Source organism: Triticum aestivum, chromosome 1A (assembly GCF_018294505.1).
Source record: "Triticum aestivum cultivar Chinese Spring chromosome 1A, IWGSC CS RefSeq v2.1, whole genome shotgun sequence".
NCBI classification, from domain to species: Eukaryota; Viridiplantae; Streptophyta; class Magnoliopsida; order Poales; family Poaceae; genus Triticum; species Triticum aestivum.
The window spans coordinates 13,857,015-13,876,107 of NC_057794.1; positions in this window are offsets into that span (position 1 = coordinate 13,857,015).

Sequence of the window (19,093 nt, forward strand, 5' to 3'; positions counted from 1 at the left end):
CTCCAGCCGACGCGAAGCCTAGATTGCCGCTGGGCTACCTCTGGATGCAGTGGATCCGGAGAAGGAGTTGGAGGAGAGCGAGGACGAGGAGGAGGAGATTGAGAAGGAGGAGGATAAGACGAACGAGGAGGAGGATGTGGGGGACGCTGGCGGTGCGGATCTGCAGGCGGAGTAGCAGGTCATCCTCGATTTCCTCCGCTCGGAGTTGGCTGTGGAGGCCAGACGTCGTCGTCGTCGCCTACAAGAGACGGAGGCCGCCGAGGAGGCGGAGATGCTCGCCTAGATGGATGAGGTCGAGCAGGAGGGGGGATGAGTCGGAGCCCTCCTACACGCCCGTCCAGCCGGCGCCCGGCACTGACGTCGTGGATATCTTCAAGGACGAAGATTAGCTAGGGTAATACGTAGTATCTAGGATTTTTGTTTTGCATGCTTTGTATAGATTTAGGGGTTAAAATATGAGAGACTCGGATAAAGAGTAGCTAATTTAAAGTGTGACCGGTCACTGTTCGCGGACGCGCTCGGCGGGCGTTTGAGGGGCCGAATTTGCAAAGTCCGGCTGTAGATGCTCTAAGAGTAGTCGAACTTGATAAATCTGACCTCTCAAATACCCGCGAATGCGCCCAAGCGCGTTTGCGGACACTGTCCGATCATTGATAAACAGAGTCATATCTTTGGCCAACCATTCTTCACATCAAGTGCAGTTAGATGCACAGATGCCAATATGTATGCATAAAGCATGCGTGCGCTAAGCCTATCTTAGAGCATCTATAGCCGGACTTGGCAAATCCGACCCCTCAAACGCTCGTGGACACGTCTAGACGCGTTCGTGGATAGTGACCGGTCGTGTCTTAAAAAATGCATTGCATATTCAGATACCTCAAATTACAAATCTCAAATTCATATTATTACATGCAACGTAGCGATGTTTAAGCGGAGCTCGTCCGGTCACCAAGGCCATGTCCATCGGGGGGCTGCGCTTCCGAGAGTGTTGGTTCGGTCCCCGGCAAGATAGAGTAGGGCATGGGACACGAGCCAACCCACGGGACTCAAGGCGCCGCCGTCTCCCATGCCCTACTCTTCTTTGTCGGAGCCCGTAACCTATTGGGTGCCGGTGGACGTCAGATCGTTGACGAATCCGTCCTAGGATGAGTTGCCGACGTCCACCACGATGCGGTTGCGGCGCCCGGATTGATGCGCCATACGAGGCACCAGAGAATGCGACTCCGCCTCGTCGACGTCCACCGCAATGAGGGCTGCCGCCGCTTCCCGCGCCCGGTGCCTGGCACAGCGGGCACACCGTGCCATGTTCTCGTCGGACGAGGCCCATGGTGTGTCTCGATGCTCGGCGCACCAATGGAGGGGTTGCGTGTCCGCCATCGTCTTCGGATGCTAGACGGACCGCACCGCCTTTGACGAGGCAGCTACGGCTGGCCTAGCGTCGGATCCATGCGCCATTTGGGCGGACGCAATGGATTCCCGACGGAAGGAGTCTGAGTGCTGCCGTGCATGGCCCCCTCCCGGGTGCGGCGTCGCGCAAGCTGGACGGGCATCTCCTTCTCGAGTCCGCGGGGGATGAGCTCAGGGTCAACGGATCTGAAGGTGAAGGACTCTGATTCACTGCCCGCCATGCCGGAAGGCGTCAGAGACAAGTTTGGTTGGCAAAGGAGAGTGGAGTGAAGTGATTAGGGTTTGTCCAGTGAGCGGATGGGGAGAAATATATGTGGGATCGGGTGGACCAGCATGGATCGGGTCTGATGTGGCGGGCTTGCCCGGGTGCGCCCATGCGCTTCTAATATCCGCCCATATTTAGGCTGGATATGAATGGTGCCGGTTAACTCAGGTGTTCGAGGAGCGTTTGAGGCGTCTGTCTAGGTTAAAATTTTAAGATTGAATGGACACTGACCGGGCAGCCCGCCGGAAAGTTTAAGGCGCCCAGCTAAAGATGCACTTACTACTTCATACATATGTGTAACACATCAATAAAAAAGTACAGTTACATACTTACGACATGTATGTTTATCTATGCCGAAAACGAGATTGAATCTTGAACGAATTAACAAGCTAAGCGAGGACGACCGGCAGTTGGTATAATTAATTTGGAGGTGCCAGCTTTGTTCACCCCAGTTCGTCGCTTCGTGCCAACGCCAACCAAGTCACAACGGGAAAAAAAGAGCGAGCCCCTAGGTTTTTGTCTTTTTCTGCTAACATGTGTTTGGACGGATTTTGCGCGTCTTTTTAGCCGCAAGCGCATTGTGCACGCGTTTATCGGTATCGTTGCTTTTTGTGTAGTTGCTTTTTTTTAACACTTTTACTCCATGATCATAAAAAATGCTCGTGCACGGGTGCCTGGGTGCGTTCGCGGATACTGACCGGTCAAATCTTAAATTTTCCTTCTCACAATCAAACATCTCAATTATCATACCTTAAATTCATACAAACTTATGCAACTAAAGGCATCTCCAATGGTTGTAACATAGTTGTTGGTAGACTTTGCCACATAAGATTTTTGATGATGTGTCATACAATAAATGAAGAAAGAGAGGAAGGTTGTATGTACATGAACCAACACCCATTGCACAAGCTCCAATGTAGAATGAGAGAGCACCCCATTTATTATCTCACATCCTATTGGGCAAACTAGATACAACCCATTGAAGTTGTTGTATGTTAAGGTGTCGGTTGATGACATGTCATATTTTATCAACAAGCTAACATACAAACTATTGAAGATGCCTTAAGTAACGATGCATTACATGTATCGTTCGACTACAACATCACTAACATGTTGCCGGACTACCAAAATTTGGCATGTTTGGCTATAGTGGAGAAGATCATCCATGACCGCCCATGCCCTTGCCGTCCTTGTCTCGCAAGTACCGGTCGAAGGCGCATAGGGATCGAGCCGGATCTGATCGTCGTCGGAACTGCTTGACTTGTCGGTGTCCTCCTCCTACTCTTTGGGTGGCAGTCCAGCCATTGCACAGACCGCCCGATTCTACTCTTGGACGAGGGCGCACGTGTTCCTCTGCTCTGCTCTACAATGCGGACGCGGATGGCTTCCTCCTTAATGGCCGCCCGCGCCGCCGCATCAGCCGCCTCCGCCGCCCTTATCTTTTTCTTCCCATGATGGGTACACTGTTCTCGGTGGGACTCATAATCCGCCAGAGCGGTGATGGGGAAGGGGGCATTTGAAGGCTATCGGGCTCGCGATGATCTAGTAGCGAAGGATCCGAGCGCCTGTCTCGCCGACGCTATGGAGTCGCGCCGGACAGATCTTGTCGTCGCCCGGGCGCTGTCGTCCTGAGAGCGGCATAATGCACTCTCTGGTGAAGAAGGATGGACGGCACGGCCGGCCGTCCGCGAGGGACAGACGCAGTCGCGCGAGGGGTCGCGTCCCTCAGAAGGAAGAAAACCCGTTTCCTGACAAATAAAATCACACTACCATATAGACCCAGGACACCAATTCCTTGCTGCGAGGAACTAAAATTATTGAGTTTGTCTGATGTTTCATACTCTTTCCGTTCCAAAATACTTGTCATGGTTTAAGTTCAAATCCACGACAAGTATTTTCAGTGAGGGAGTAGTATGCATGTACTCTGCCATCTCTCTGTTTTCTAGACACTGCAATGCATTAATCACTACAAGAAATTAGCCATGGAGCATTTTGTCACCAAGCGTTGGCTGCGGCGTCTACAGCCGGGCAGCGTTGAGTGCTAGACTGTGTGATATTCGACTAGTATGTTGGGGCGTGAATGCTAGAGTTCCACATAAACAAATCCGGCCATTGTCATTTGCAGCTACGAGAACAAAGTACTCTTCTATGTTTATAGAATCATATACTAATTACAGTGGGGAGGATTAAAATTAGGCCATTTTCTTACCAGCTAATTGTATTGTTTTACATTTAAATACGTGTGATGATGCTCTGATTCATCAAGTTCTGTATGGTAGTTTATTTGTTTCCCGAGTGGCAGCGTTAGTCTGGAATAAATAATATACTCCTACTTGATAGGCTTAGTCATTACCGAAAAAGGCTTTCGCCCCGCTTTATAAATAAAGCAACGATCATCAACATGGCAGTACAAACTCACACCACACACACCTAAGGCATAATACATAGGCGCTGAGGGCAACAACACCATCCCTAGCTACGAAGAGATGAAGCCGCATACGGTGAACCGTGAACTCCAAGGCGGCGCCTTCAGAAAGGATACAACACTGGAGCGCCGCCACCGCCCGACCTGAGGGTCAGAGTTTTCTCTGGAGCAACACAACGGGCAATGAGAGTTGCGACGACGCCTTCAAGAAGGGAACGAGCTTCGTCGCCGCCGGTCCATCCGGGGATAGAACATGTTTTCACCCCAACCAACACTCACCGCCACCGAACACCACACCGCGGCCATCACGCCGCCCGCACGGCCATGACAGTCCGGCAGCACCCAGCCACGGGCTCTGCCCATGAGCACCGGGCTATCACCACCAGGGCCGCCGCCCCGGCATCCAAGACCAAGACGCCACCTCACCTGAGACCCGCCGCTACACCAACCAAAGAGACGAGCGGAAAGGCTCAGCCTTTCGCACACCTGAGCGGCCCCCAGCGCCGAGACCCAATAGGCCGGCCAAAGACGGCCACCATCGCCCCGTCCTGCAGCATCGGGCGCGAGACGAGCTCGATCTTGCCGCCGGGCGCGAGACGAGCTTGGTCCCGCGGCCCCAGGTGCGAGACGTGCGATGGACCGCAGCTGGGAGCGGGCCAGCCCTTCGAGTCAAGTAGAGGCCAGGCGACGAGGAGATGAAGCAAGGTCGAAACAGCTCGACCGCAGATCAGCCGACGCCGGAGAAGCCGGCCGCCGCCGCGGGCAACGCTGTCGGCCACCGTGCATGTAGCCGCCACGCCACCGGAAGGCCACCACCTGGACCTTCCCGCGCCGCCGCCCACGGCCGAAGCACCAGCCACACCCGGCCGCTGCCCCAACCCGTGCCGCCTGCCGGAGAAGTCGCGTCAAATCCGGTCGGCACGCCCCCCACCTCCACCAGCTCCAGCCCAACTTCAGCCCCGACCGAGAGGAGAGGGAGACCAAGCCGAAGCCCGTAGAGAAGGGGTCCACCATAACCGCCCGCTGCAGCCCGTGACCAGATCCGATCCACCGCCGCCACCACGGGCACGCAGCCGCCACGCTGCCACCCTCGCCCACCACGCCGTCGCTCGCACGTCGCCGTCGGAAGCCACCGCCGCCGCACCGCCAGGCCCTGCGCACGCCCGGCGCCGCCGCCAGAGCAGGCCGCCCCGCACCGGACACCCCCGAGCGGGAGAGAGAGAGGGGCCCCGCCGCCAGCCACCGCGAGGGGCTTTGCCCCGGCGGCTGCGGCCGGCGGCAAGGGCGGGGGAGGGTGGGAAGGAGGAGAGGGGGGGGGGGGGAGCCGCGCCGCCGCCCGAGTCGCCCGCGGGGGGACGACGTGGGGGCTAGGTCTCCATGATGCGGTCTACAACTATTCACCCAAAGCCTAGGCTTAGTCATTTAATATTAAATTGTGATAAATAGCTTGTGTATGTTGCATAGTGCTACTTTGTTGTATTATGTCTGTATTTTTTTACCAATTTGGTTCACTTTCTGAATGTGCATGTGCTTTTTTTAATGTTCTTGTTGGATTGGAGATTCTAATTAGGCTTGATTGTAGTGCCAGGCTTCCTGCACCTTTGGTTTTTCAAAGATCTGAAGCCAAAGGTAGAACAGGGGAAGGTCAAAGCAGGCTCACAGAAATTGGTTGGCTCAAGCATCTTGCGTCATTCTGAAGATGGAAACAGACAGCCGCTGAACTGAACTGAACTAGTTACACATGTGCGTATAACTATAGATTGATAGTGCAGTTTGGGGAAAAAGACAGATAGTGCCGTTAATTGATCCTGTTTATGATAAACTTATAATGGATTCGATCTGTACAAAATGGTTCCAAAATCATTTGTTCAGTAATTTTGTAGACAAGATAACCACATTATTATTAAAAAATTATATAGACAAGGTGACCAGCAAGCTGGTCTGAATTTCATTTTCTTTTGTAAAGCTACCTGTAATACAACTATGTGTGTTTTTACTATCGTGCAAATTATTTATTGGTATTTATGCACATATAGTTCCCCATTTCAGTACTGAATCCTGCTTTACTATGTGATTTTTTTGGGTGTAACCAAGTACATTATCTTGATACTCAGTCTTGAAACCTTATCTAGTTTAGTCCCTTACTCTTTTCCAGTCTAGTCTAGTCTCCTTTATCATTGATACTATGTCTCTTCCTGGGTTGCTCCTAGTAAAAAGAGATGTTAGAAACTGGCACTATGATTCATTCCTTTAATCCAGTCTGCTGCAAACACTTTTTGTCAGAGATGGTATGATCAGTTTACCTCAGATGGAAACAGTAAATATTCTGTTTGATTTGGTACATTTATTCGTGAGATTCAACTTGATGGTTCAAATTTACAGATCATAGGCCCTCCTGGTCTCAGATGGAGAAGCAATTTTGAGAGGTACACTCTGCTTGTGCTCTGTTATCACGTGTTCTTGTCCATTCTTGTCTGTCTGAAATTGTTCCCAGTTCATTCGATGCATTTAAAATTCAGTTTATGGCCAGAAGTAAGCAGAGACTCGGCCGGGGGAACAGGGGGCTGTTGCTCGAGACGAATTCCTGGAAATCTGTATGAGGAAAATACACTAAAAAGGTGGTACAGTTTAAGAGAAATTATCGATCCTGAAAAGGAAAATTAATGCACCTTCTGTTAGGCAAGTTCTTCGTGGACGATGGCCATGATGTGATAGACAAGATTGCTTCTTCGTCGACCTTTCGTGGGTGAAGCCCTCTGTGGACTCGCGCAACCGTTACCCATCGTGGGTTAAAGTCTTCACCAACGTGGATATACGATAGCACCATCTATCGGAATCATGCCAAAAATCTTCGTGTCTCCGATTGCGTTCGCACAATCCAATCCCATCTCTTTACTTTCTTGCAAGTTGCATGCTTTATTTTTTGCTGCTCATATACTTTTGCCATGCTTACTTGAAATGTATTGTGAATGTTTAAACTTATACTAAAAATTCACCTAACTTGAAGAATTTAAAAATTGCTACTTCTCTTTGTTGAGGTCTAATCACCCACCCCCTCTAGACACCTCTTCTTGATCCTTTCAGGTAGCGAGGCACGTATTGTATTATTGCCATCAAGGATAAAAACATGGAGTTTGTATCATATTGCTTGAGTTTATCCCTCTACATCATGTCATCTTAATTAAGGCATTACTCCGTTCTTATTAACTTAATACTCTAGATGCATGCTGTATAGCGGTCGATGTGTGGAGTAATAGTAGTAGATGCAGGCAGGAGTCAGTCTACTTCTCACGGAAGTGATGCCTACATTCATTATCATTGTCTTAGATATCGTCATAACTTTGCGCTTTTTCTATCAATTGCTCAACAGTAATTTGTTTACCCACCATATGCTTTCTTCAAGAGAGAAGCCTTTAGTGAAATCCATGGCCCCCGGGTCTATTTTTTCATCATATAATTTCAATTCTATAAACCAAACAACCCAAAAATACATTGCTGTAATTTATTTATATTTAATTTGTTTTACGTTTTAGTAATATTTTATATCTATCTCTATCAGATCTCATCCTTGCAAGTGACTGTGAAGGGATTGACAACCCCTTTATCACCTTGGGTGCAAGTGTTTGATTGTTTGTGCAGGTGCATAGATTGAAGAGTTGCTTGTACCTCTTATTGGATTGATACCCTAGTTCTCAAACTGAGGGAAATACTTATCTCTGCTTTGCTTCATCACCCTTTCTCTTCAAGGGAAAAACCAACTCAAGCTTAAGAAGTACCAGGAAAAATTTCTGGTGTCATTGCAGGGGAGGTTCTACATCAAGCCTACCAAGTATCCATCCTAAACTCTCATCTCTTGCATTACATTATTTGCCAATTGTCTCTCATTTTCCTCTTCCCCACTTATAAAACATTTTCAGAAAAACACAAAAATACTTGCTTTTTTATTTGCCTTCTTTTTGTTCGCTTGCTCGTTTGCTATCTTTGTTTGTGTTGCCATGTGCCTTCTATTTGTTTGCATCTTTACTTGTTAAAAATCTATTGACATGGATCCACTTAAAGTTTTCCACTTGGATCATCTTCGATCCATATGTGCTCATGCTGAAACCCAAACTAGTTTAGTTAAGAGAAAATCTTTCGATGAGCATATTCATTTTATGCGTCGCCGTTTGTCTCAAAAAGAAAGACTCTTATGGAATCAAATAAATTGTTTGCTATACTATACTTGGAATCTTTGTGAACCTTGTGATTTTACTTGTTGCTCTAAGAATAGAGAGAAATGAAAACAAACTCTCAAATAAGAAAATAATTGTGTGAGTCTTTTTTCCGCAGCTAGTTTATTTCATTGAATAGGTGCCGTGCACCATCAGCTTAGCAAGGATTTCAGGGCTCGTTAGTTGCTACCCTGAGAGACATGCTTGAGAAATTTAGGTGGCCAGAGGATTTTTTTATTTATTTCTACAAGCAACTTACTGGAGATGCTGTTTTGTTAGTTACCTGCACCTAAGAACTTTAAATACTTTTTTCGATAAAGGGTGGATTTTATTGACTCAAAGTGAAGCATCAAAAGGATACAAACAAATGAGTATACACCCGGTCTCTGCATAGCTAAGATGCACATAGCCAACACCAACGCACGCACACAAAACACGCCGACAAATAGCGAAGTCATACTAGACCAAAGCTATGCATAGGCGAGGAAAAAAGAAAAAAGCCCCAAAGCGATCAGATCATGATCGGCAAACTATAACAATGACCATATCTGCACCGACAATCTCATGACACCACGCGGACGACGACGTTCTTCAACAGCAACGCCTTAAGGAAGAGAGCAACACTCAAGTGTCACCGTCACCGGATCCAGCCATCCAAGACTAGAATCTAGGTTTTCACCCTGAAGAATCAGTCCGAGCATTCCGAACAATGCCTTCAACAAGGTAATGATGTAAAAACATCGCAATTGTCAGGTATACCCAACACGGGCGAGACCAAGGCTTTCACCTCGGAGCTCTAGACTGGGTGCTCAAGTAGCACCACCATCGAGGTCATTCATGTGTTGTCGCCACCACTTTTCCACGATCCCAGTAGCTATAGGCGATATGCCCACCGCCACCGCACAACAATCCCTCTGCATCAAGACATCGTCCACAGTTTGCATTTCGCCGCCGAAGTCAGCCATCACATCTGCAGAGATGAAACTCTCATAGAATCTTTTGATGGAGGCCATAATCCACGGCGAGGCCGCCGCCGTCCCAGATCCAATCTCCCATGACATAGTCCTAGGTGGACACCAACAGCCAACACCATGGGTTGTAGCTAGCTGGCAACCTGGGCGGCCGCCGATCATGTGCATGCATGTCCACGCATGTGTATGCATATGCCTCCATGAACCAGTCCCGTGTGCTTCCCCTGATCATACTCCATGCTATCGAGATCATCCAAATCGGAGCCTGAATCACCAGTTAGTTGCCAGATCTGAAAAGATCGGGAAACTAGCAACATGGGAAGACGAGGCCAGATCGGGAGACACCATGCCATGGACAGATCAGGAAGCGAGCGACATGGGACAACGACAGGCAGATCAGAAGGCAATCAACTGAGGAAAGAATAGAAAAAACGGGCTGGGACACCCCGCCGCCGCTGTCCGTCCACCGGGCGGCCGGCCTCCTCCGGTGGCGGCAAGTTAAACGGGGCTGCGTGGAAGGGCCTCCGAAGGTAGCTGCGGCGGCGCGGCTAGCGGGTTGTTTTGAACTAATTACGGTTCTTCTTACTCTGATCTTTCCTCTCTTTCCCGTGAATGTTTACAATCTGCAATAGCATAAGACAATTCATAAGATGAACAAGAGCACGAATCCAATCAAAAGGCTCGGTTCTCTTGCGGTTCGACACAGTAAGAAAAGAAAAGAAAAATCCATCGAATACAGAATAAGCATAGATCAAGGTCAATCCCTATTTCACGTCCAGAGAAATTAAAAGGTAAACAATGAGAACGAGAAGGGGGAACACGGAGCTCGCTGGAACTCGAAGATGATTGGTATCCTTGCCGCCCACGAACATGGACGGAGCTCACCACCGGCCGGCTGTCCAACTCCTTGTACAAACCTCGACGGAGTTTGAAGCCGTCTGACCTCCACGCACACGCACCTGGCCGGAGCCTGCGTCCGGCTGACCTCTTTGTGCACGCACCTCCTTGGAGCTCGCCGGAACCCCTCGGGCGAGTCGCATCCCGCGGCTCCAACCAATCAACAGCACGCGCATGGCCTTGCCTCGATCCCGATCCAATCGAGCGTCACTTGGAGTCTTGGAGAGCCACACAGCGTCACTTGACCGAAGGGCAACTGGGCTGGACTGGGCTAGCCGACAGCCCAGTTTACCACAGAGCTTTGTTTAGGCCTATGGAGCAGCAGCCCAAAGAACAGCTGGGTCAGCTTCGGAAGAGTGGGCATACAAGGAGATCAAACGGTCAGAAACTCTCAGATCGCGAAAACGAACGGCCGAAAACACAAATCACCATGAGGGCAGGGATTAGATGCGGTTATACTGTCCTTAATCAGTAGATCGCCGTTCATGTTGCTTGAACAAAGCCTACGTTACCATCTCTATAAGCGGCTGAACCTAGAGGCCATTTAGTACTGCAAACCGGTAGACACATGCATTTGTGTTTTCTTGTGGGGGGGGGGGGGGGGGGGTTTCATTAATTAATCATATTTTTTAACACAATGCAGATACAAACGCTCATACATATGCACATGCTCCTTGGGGAGGGGGAACTTTTCATTAATTAATCATATTTTTAAGACAATATAGACACAAACGCTCGTACATATGCACACGCTTCCTTCGTTTCTAAATATTTGTCTATCTAAAGATTTCAACAAGTGACTACATACGGAGCAAAATGAATGAATCTACACTTTAAAATATGTCTATATACATTTGTATGTGGTAGTCCATTTAAAATCTCTAAAAGGACAAATAGTTAGGAATGGAGGAAGTACATTTCACCTTTATGAATGTACGCATGCATACCCTATGTGTATGAGCACCTCCGAAAGACTGAGTCGACACATCATTTTGAGATTGACGAAGTCGTCACAGACGCCTTCGTAGTTGGCAAGAACGTCTCCTTCCACTAAAGGCACATCACCGAAAGGCTTGAAATAAATTCAGAAAAATATGAGCACCAATACCAAATTTAGGATGTAAACCCTATGGGTTGGTTCCACGACAAGGAATCTAACCATACGAGCTACACTCAGACCGTAGTTGATCATAGTTAAATAATCCTTATTAATGATAATGGCAATGTCAATAGACCACCAATTTGACTATTAGTATAACTCCACTGAAAAGCTCTGATGCTAAAATTAATACTTCCCTCATCTCATAATATTTTATGTTTTTTTAACTCTAGTGTGGTGTCAAAAGACATCTTACGTTATGGGAGAGAGGAAAGTTTATGTGTGTGTATATTCCCCTGTCCACTAGGAGTGTCTGGTAGTGTGTGAAATTTATACTATGAGCCTGCAAGAGTTGTACGTGTAACACCCTGGATGTAATTTACCTTAATTGTATTTCAACTCTTGCCGTTTCCGGCACTAAGTTATTCTATTTCCTCGTTGTCGGGTTTTTGTCTCCGTGTGTTTTGTCTTTGTCATGCATCTCATACCATGTCATCATGTGCATTGCATTTGCATACGTGTTCGTCTCATGCATCCGAGCATCTTCCCCATTGTCCGTTTTGCATTCCGGCGCTCCTATGTCCTCCGGTGGTCCTTTCTACTTCTTTTCGTGTGTGGGGGTTAAACATTTCCGGATTGGACCGAGACTTGTCATGCGGCATTGGTTTACTACCAGTAGACCGCCTGTCAAGTTTCGTGCCATTTGGACTTCGTTTGATGCTCCAACGGTTAACCGAGGGACCGAAAAGGCCTCATGTGTTTTGCAGCCCAACACCTCTCCAAAGTGGCCCAAAACCCACCTAAACCTCTCCCATCATCTAGAGCGTTCGATCACGATCGCGTGGCCGCAAACCGCACCTCATTTGGAGCTTCCTAGCTCCCTCTACCTCTATAAATAGATCCCTCCATGAAATCCCGGGTCTCTTCTCCGCCGAAACCCTAGAAATTCATCCCCGCCGCCGGACACGTCCGGTTCCCACCGGACGAGTCGCCGCCACCGCCCGCAGCCAATCGGAGGCTGCCACGTGGCCGGCCGCCTCCTCCCACCGTCGTGGCCCGCCCGGCCCGCAGCCGGCCCCCGAGGGCCCGAGGCACGCCGCCCATCTCCTTCCTCCCGCGCCGCCCGCGCCCTGGAGTGCCGCCGCCGACTTCGCCGCCCTCCGCCGCGTCCCTCGCCGGGGTTGACGCCCTACCTCGCCGTCGTCCTCCTCCGCAAGCGCCGCGCCGTCCTCCTCCGCCGGCGCCGCGCCGCCCGGCCCCCACAGCGCCCGCCGGCGACCTCTCCGCCTCCCTCGTCTCCGGCGCTGCCCCGACACATCTCCGGCAAGGTCCTCGCCAAGTCCGGCGACTCCGACTCCGGTGCCGGCCATCCTCGTTTCTCATGCAGCTACAGTGCTCGTTCGGATCTCAGATCTGAAAAAAACCCTAGATCCGGTTGACTTTTCCCTCTTCTCCCAGTAATTTTATGCGTACTTTGACATGCCATAACTCTGCATCCGTAGCTCTGATTCGTGCGTGTAGCATATCAAAATGTTCGTCTCGACGAGTACATCATTTCATCTCATTGTATCATTTTCATTTGAGGTCATCTTGATGCCCGAAATGTTGTTGGAAGAGGGCTATGTGAGGAATATTTCAGATCTGTTTCAGCAAATGACCTTTTGTAATTTTTGCCATGATTAATGTGTGCATGCTATGATCCTGAGCTCTACATGTGTTTTGTAGAATGCTATGCCATCTTTACAGGGGTGTACACCATGCATTTTTGTGATCTTTGTGGTGACTAGCACAAGCATTCAAAGTAGCTTACTCAATGATGCTGATTTCAGGGACTTAGAATTTCACCAAGTCCTTGCCCTGTCATTATTTTTATGCCATATGTTCATGTTGTTTCCTAGTGATCCGTGCCTCTTTTGAGGATGATCAGTAAGGATGTTTTGTTAATACTGTTGTGCTTTATCCATCCATGCCTTTTTTTGCAATTATGGAGCACCGTAGCTTGAGTCAACCGAGCTCTACTTTTGCTATAAACTGTTCCTGGCAGGTTGTTAACATGTTTAGCGATTTTGCCAAGGTTGTTGCTATTGATCCGTGCATGTTATGTTGTTGTTCTTACCATGTCTAGCTTCTATGCCATGTCTTCCTGATGGGTGTATGCTTATATTGTCATGCAATGCCTCGTAGTGAGTGCATCGAGCTCGTAAACATGCCTACTCGTTATCTGTTTTGCATGCTCCAGTTTTTCACTAAGTCTGAATCTGTTTATGTTTTTGCTATGTTCGCATGCTTGCAATTGTATTTTATGATCCTTTTTGGCTCAAGGTCACTAAGGGACTTTTGTTATATGCTTAGAGTAGCTTCATGCCATGCCTTGCCTTGCCATGATATATTCCTGTAGCATGTAGTTTTCATGCTCTAAAGATTGCTTCCTGATGATAAATTCCCGACTTGTGTTATTTTTACTAAGTCTGAAACCAGTAATCTTTTGCACTTTTGCCATGCTTGTTTGAACCTGTTAATGAGTGAATTAGCCGTAGCTCAGTGTTCATCTTTTGTTAAGCATCATGAGTGGATCCCTGCCATGTATTTTGTTGTTATGTTTGAGTGTTGTAGCATATTTATCTTGATGCATTTAGTTGGTCACTTGCTGATTATCGCAGACCAGTGCCATATTTGTTTTGCTTGCCATTTCCAAACCGTGCATCCGATTCCGGTGATCTTTATATCGATTTCGACCGAAATCACCTCACCTTTCCAGTGGCACTCTTGGATTTCCAAGTTGAGGCCATGTTCAATCATTCCTTTCCAAATCTTGCATATGCATCACATATCGCATCCCGCATATCATCACATATCACATCTTTATTTAAAACCCCCCGGGCCAGTGCTCCTCTGAGTGTTGGTCCAAACTAGAGCCCTGTGCAGCGCCCCCTCGGGGAAACTCGAGGTTTGGTTTTAGTTGTATGGAGCGCTCATCTAAGTATGCCTTGAGAACGAGATATGTGCAGCTCTTATCGGGATTTGTCGGCACATTCGGACGGTGTTGCTGGACTTGTTTTACCATTATCGAGGATGTCTTGTAACCAGGATGCCGAGTCTGATCGGATTGTCTTGGGAGAAGGAATATCCTTCGTTGACCGTGAGAGCTTGTGATGGGCTAAGTTGGGACTCCCCTGCAGGGATTTGAACTTTCGGAAGCCGTGCCCGCGGTTATGGACAGATGGGAATTTGTTAATGTTCGGTTGTAGATAACCTAAAACTTAACTTAATTAAGATACACCAACCTCGTGTGTAACCATGATGGTCTCTTCTCGGAGGAGTCCGGGAAGTGAAGACGGTGTTGGAGTAATGTTTGACGTAGGTTGTTCTACGATCACTTCTTGATCATAGTTGTTCGACCGTGCTTTTGCCTTCTCTTCTCGCTCTCTTTTGCGCATATGTTAGCCACCAAATATGCTAGTCGCTTGTTGCAGCTCCACATCATACCTTACCTTTCCTATAAGCTTAAATAGTCTTGATCGCGAGGGTGTGAGATTGCTGAGTCCCCGTGACTCACAGATTCCTTCCAAACCAGATGCAGGGACCGATGATACCGCTCCAGATGATATGACCAGGCTCAAGTGGGAGTTCGATGAAGACTCTCGTTGTTACTATGTGTCTTTCCCAGATGATCAGTAGAGGTGCCCAGTTGGGGCGATCGGGGACTTTGTCGCATTTGGGGGTTGATCTTTATTTTGGTTCCGTAGTCGGACCTTGAGTGTATTGGATGAATGTAATGTAATGACTTATTTATGTATTTGTGTGACGTGGCGAGTGTAAGCCAACTATGTACCTTTCCCCTTTATTTATTTATATGGGTTGTTGTGAAGATTACCTCACTTGCGACATTGCTTTCAATGCGGTTATGCCTCTAAGTCGTGCTTCGACACGTAGGAGATATAGCCGCATCGAGGGCGTTACAAGTTGGTAATCAGAGCCTTCCCCGACCTTAGGAGCCCCCTGCTTGATCGAATCGTTGGCGTTGTTGAGTCTAGAAAAAATGTTTTGAGTCATCTAGGATTATATATATCGGAGAGTTAGGAATTCTTTTTACTCCTCAGTCCCTTCGTCGCTCTAGTGAGGCATCCTGACGTAGAGTTTTGACTCTTCTCTTCTCAAATTTCACTAAAAAAATTAGGATCACGCGGGTATCTTGGAATCGTTCCGATGGTTTTGTGACGAGAACATTGTTCTTGGTGCCTCTTGACATTTAGGGGTTGTGGCAGTGTCCCGGGGAGTTGAGCTCCGAGGTGTTGTCGTCACAATTTTATCGTTGAGATTCTGGAATACCTGAGTTTCGCCGACATCGAAAATCTCTTTTATGCAGTTGTTGGTGAGATAACCTCGACGCCACCCAGTACTGGGGCGGGAGTTCGGGAGTATTGCCATAACTCGTATAACGGATGCTTTTCGAAGGTTGAGGTAAATGATTTCCGAAGGTTTCTTGGTTATGTGTTGAAGGATGGATATAGCTGGATGTTGGATTTGGTAGCTTTGGGTGAGATATTATGCTTCCCCTGTATCCCCAACACCTGATTGCATAACTGGAAAGGTTCGGGAGTTTCATAGGTGGGAATTCTTGTAGCTCTTGTTCTTCTTCCGCGGATATTTTGTTTGGGATCGGGTAATCCTCAGCAAGTATTTGTTCTTGGCCGTACCTTGTTGTTTTATTCTTCTACCTCCATCTAAGTGGCTCCTCAATTTATGGAAATGTGACCATTTCAATTGGAATGCATTCGTTCATTTTGTTCGGATGTGAAGACTTTATGTTGCAATTTCAATCCGTTTGATTTAGCTTGAATATTTGTCTGTCAATATGCTAGCGGATGTCACCCTCTTTAGGATGGCTCCTGCTAAGGGTCAGAATCAGAATCAGGATCTGCCACCACCACCTCCACCTCCGGAGGCATGGCAAGCTGTGATGGCCGCTACCAATGCAAACACGCAGCTGATCATGCAAATTCTGCAAGAGCGCAACCAAGGCCATGGCAACAATCAGAATCAGTTTGCTACACTCAACCAGTTCCTTGCTAACCAGCCGAAGAACTTCAGCAACTGTGTCGAGGCCTCAGACGCTGATGATTGGCTCGTGGATATATGCAAGCATTTCGAGTGCAGCAACGTCAGGCCTGCGGACTTTATCAAGTTTGCCTCCTTCCAACTCAAAGACCAAGCTGTAGAATGGTTTCAGCAATACAAAGATTCCAGAGGAGGCCGTCTGATTACCTGGGATGAATTCCGTCAAGACTTCAGAGCTCATCACATTCCTCAGAGTGTTGTTGAAAGCAAGCGTGAGAAATTCTGCAACCTGAAGCAAGGCAGCTTGTCTGTTTACCAGTACAACATCATGTTTCAGAAGCTCGCCCATTTCGCTAAGCAAGACGTCCCTGACAAGAAGAGCATGATTTATCAGTTTAGGGGTGGCCTCAGAGAAGATCTCCAACTAGCTCTCGTCCTTTTTGAGCCGAAGAAGTACGATGAGTTTTACAACATGGCACTGAAACAAGAGACTGCTCAACTCAAGTGCGATGCTTCCAAGAAGCGAGTCAGAGATGCAACTCCTTCTTCCTCTACTCAAGTGGCTAAGCAGCAAAAGTATTGGCTTCCTCCTCCTCCGTTCCGTCAGCCTTATCAGCAGAAGAGCAAAGGTGGCAATGGATATTCCCACCCACCCAACCCTGGCTTTTAGAACAAGACTTCATCTCAAGCTCCAAGATCAAGTGCTCCGTATCACCGTCCGCTCTTGGAGGTCACATGCAACAAGTGCCAACAGAAGGGTCACTATGCCAACAAATGCTTCAATCAGAGGCGTCTTCCTCCTCCTCCTCCTGTGAGATCTGCTAGCAATGCAGTGGTCAAGCACAACCCCAAGCACGCCAAGGTCAATTTGTTGAATGCAGCTCAGGCAGAGGACTTGTCAGATGTCATCATGGGTAACCTTCCTTTAACGATGTTCCTGCAAAAGTACTTTTTGACACTGGTGCATCACATTGTTTCATCTCGAGACCTTTTGCATCTAAGCATGAGTTGTCTTCTCAAGTTTTGCATAAACCGTTAGCAGTTGTCTCACCGGGTAAATGTTTGCTCGCAAACTACGAGGTTCCGGATATTTTTATCATGATGGGCGACTTCAAGTTTCTGGCTTCTCCAATGGTCCTTGGTAACTCGGATATTGATCTTATTCTCGGAATGGACTGGCTTTCTAAGCACAAGGCTCAGCTTGATTGTGCAGCCAGGCAGATTCAATTGACTCATTCGTCTAAGGATGTAATCGTCTTTGCCGCTCGGGATAATACCATCCGTCTATTTTCTCTCAATGAGAAGGGCGAGCTGGATGCCATCTCTCAAATTCCAGTCGTTTGTGAATATCAAGACGTCTTTCCAGAAGAGCTTCCAGGAATGCCTCCGCACCGGCCAGTTGAATTCGTCATCGATCTTGAGCCTGGCACGGAACCTGTTTGCAAACGTCCTTACAAGCTTGGACCTGAAGAGTTGAAGGAGCTGAAGAAGCAACTCGATATTCAAGAGCGAATGGGTCTCATCCGACCTAGTTCTTCTCCGTGGGGTTGTGGAGTTCTTTTTGTGAAGAAGAAGGATGGAACGGACCGACTTTGTGTTGACTACCGTCCATTGAACAAGAAGACCATAAAGAACAAGTACCCACTTTCCAACATCAACGAGCTGTTTGAACAACTCAAAGGTGCTCAAGTATTCTCCAAGCTTGATCTCCGTATGGGCTATCATCAGATTCGCATTCGTGAGCAAGATATCCCCAAGACAGCATTCAGAGCAAGCTATGGTTCATATGAATACACTGTCATGTCTTTTGGCCTCGTCAACGCTCCTCCGACATTCTCTCGCTGAACTTCATCTTCAACCCCTACACAAATGACTTTGTCTTGGTCTACCTCAATGACATTTTGGTCTTTTCCAAGAACAAGGAAGATCATGCCAAGCACTTGCGTTTGGTGCTAGATAAGCTCAGAGAACATCAGTTCTATGCCAAGTTTTCAAAGTGCGAGTTTTGGCTCGATGAGGTTCTCTACCTTGGGCATATCATCTCTGCCAAGGGCATAGCGGTTAATCCTGAGAAGGTGTCTGCAATCGTGAATTGGGAACCACCTCAGTATGTGAAGCAACTCCGCAGCTTCCTTGGTCTCGCAAGCTATTGTCGAAGGTTCGCTGAGAACTTTTCAAAGATCGTGAAGCCTCTTTCCAACCTTCTCTAGAAGCACGTCAAGCATGTTTGGTCTCCTGAATGTGACATCGCTTTCAACACCTTGAAAGAGAAGTTAGTCACTGCTCCAGTTCTGACTCCTCCTGATGAATCCAAATCGTTCGAGGTCTTTTGTGATGCCTCTCTTCAAGGTCTTGGTGCAGTGTTGATGCAAGAGAAAAAGTTGTGGGCTATACCTCTCGCCAGTTGAAGCCCAATGAAAAGAACTACCCCACTCATGACCTCGAGTTGGCGGCAGTTGTGCATGCTCTTTTAACTTGGAGACATCTCTTATTGGGAAGAAAAGTGGACATCTTCACTGACCACAAGAGTCTCAAGTACATCTTCACTCAGCCTAATCTCAACCTCGGGCAGACTCGTTGGGTCGAGATGATTCAAGAGTATAATCCGAGTATCGAATATACTCCAGGCAAGGCCAATGTAATTGCTGACGCATTGAGCAGGAAGGCTTACTGCAACAGTTTGATTCTCAAGCCTTACCAACCCGAGCTTTGTGAAGCTTTCCGCAAACTCAATCTGCAAGTTGTTCCTCAAGGTTTTCT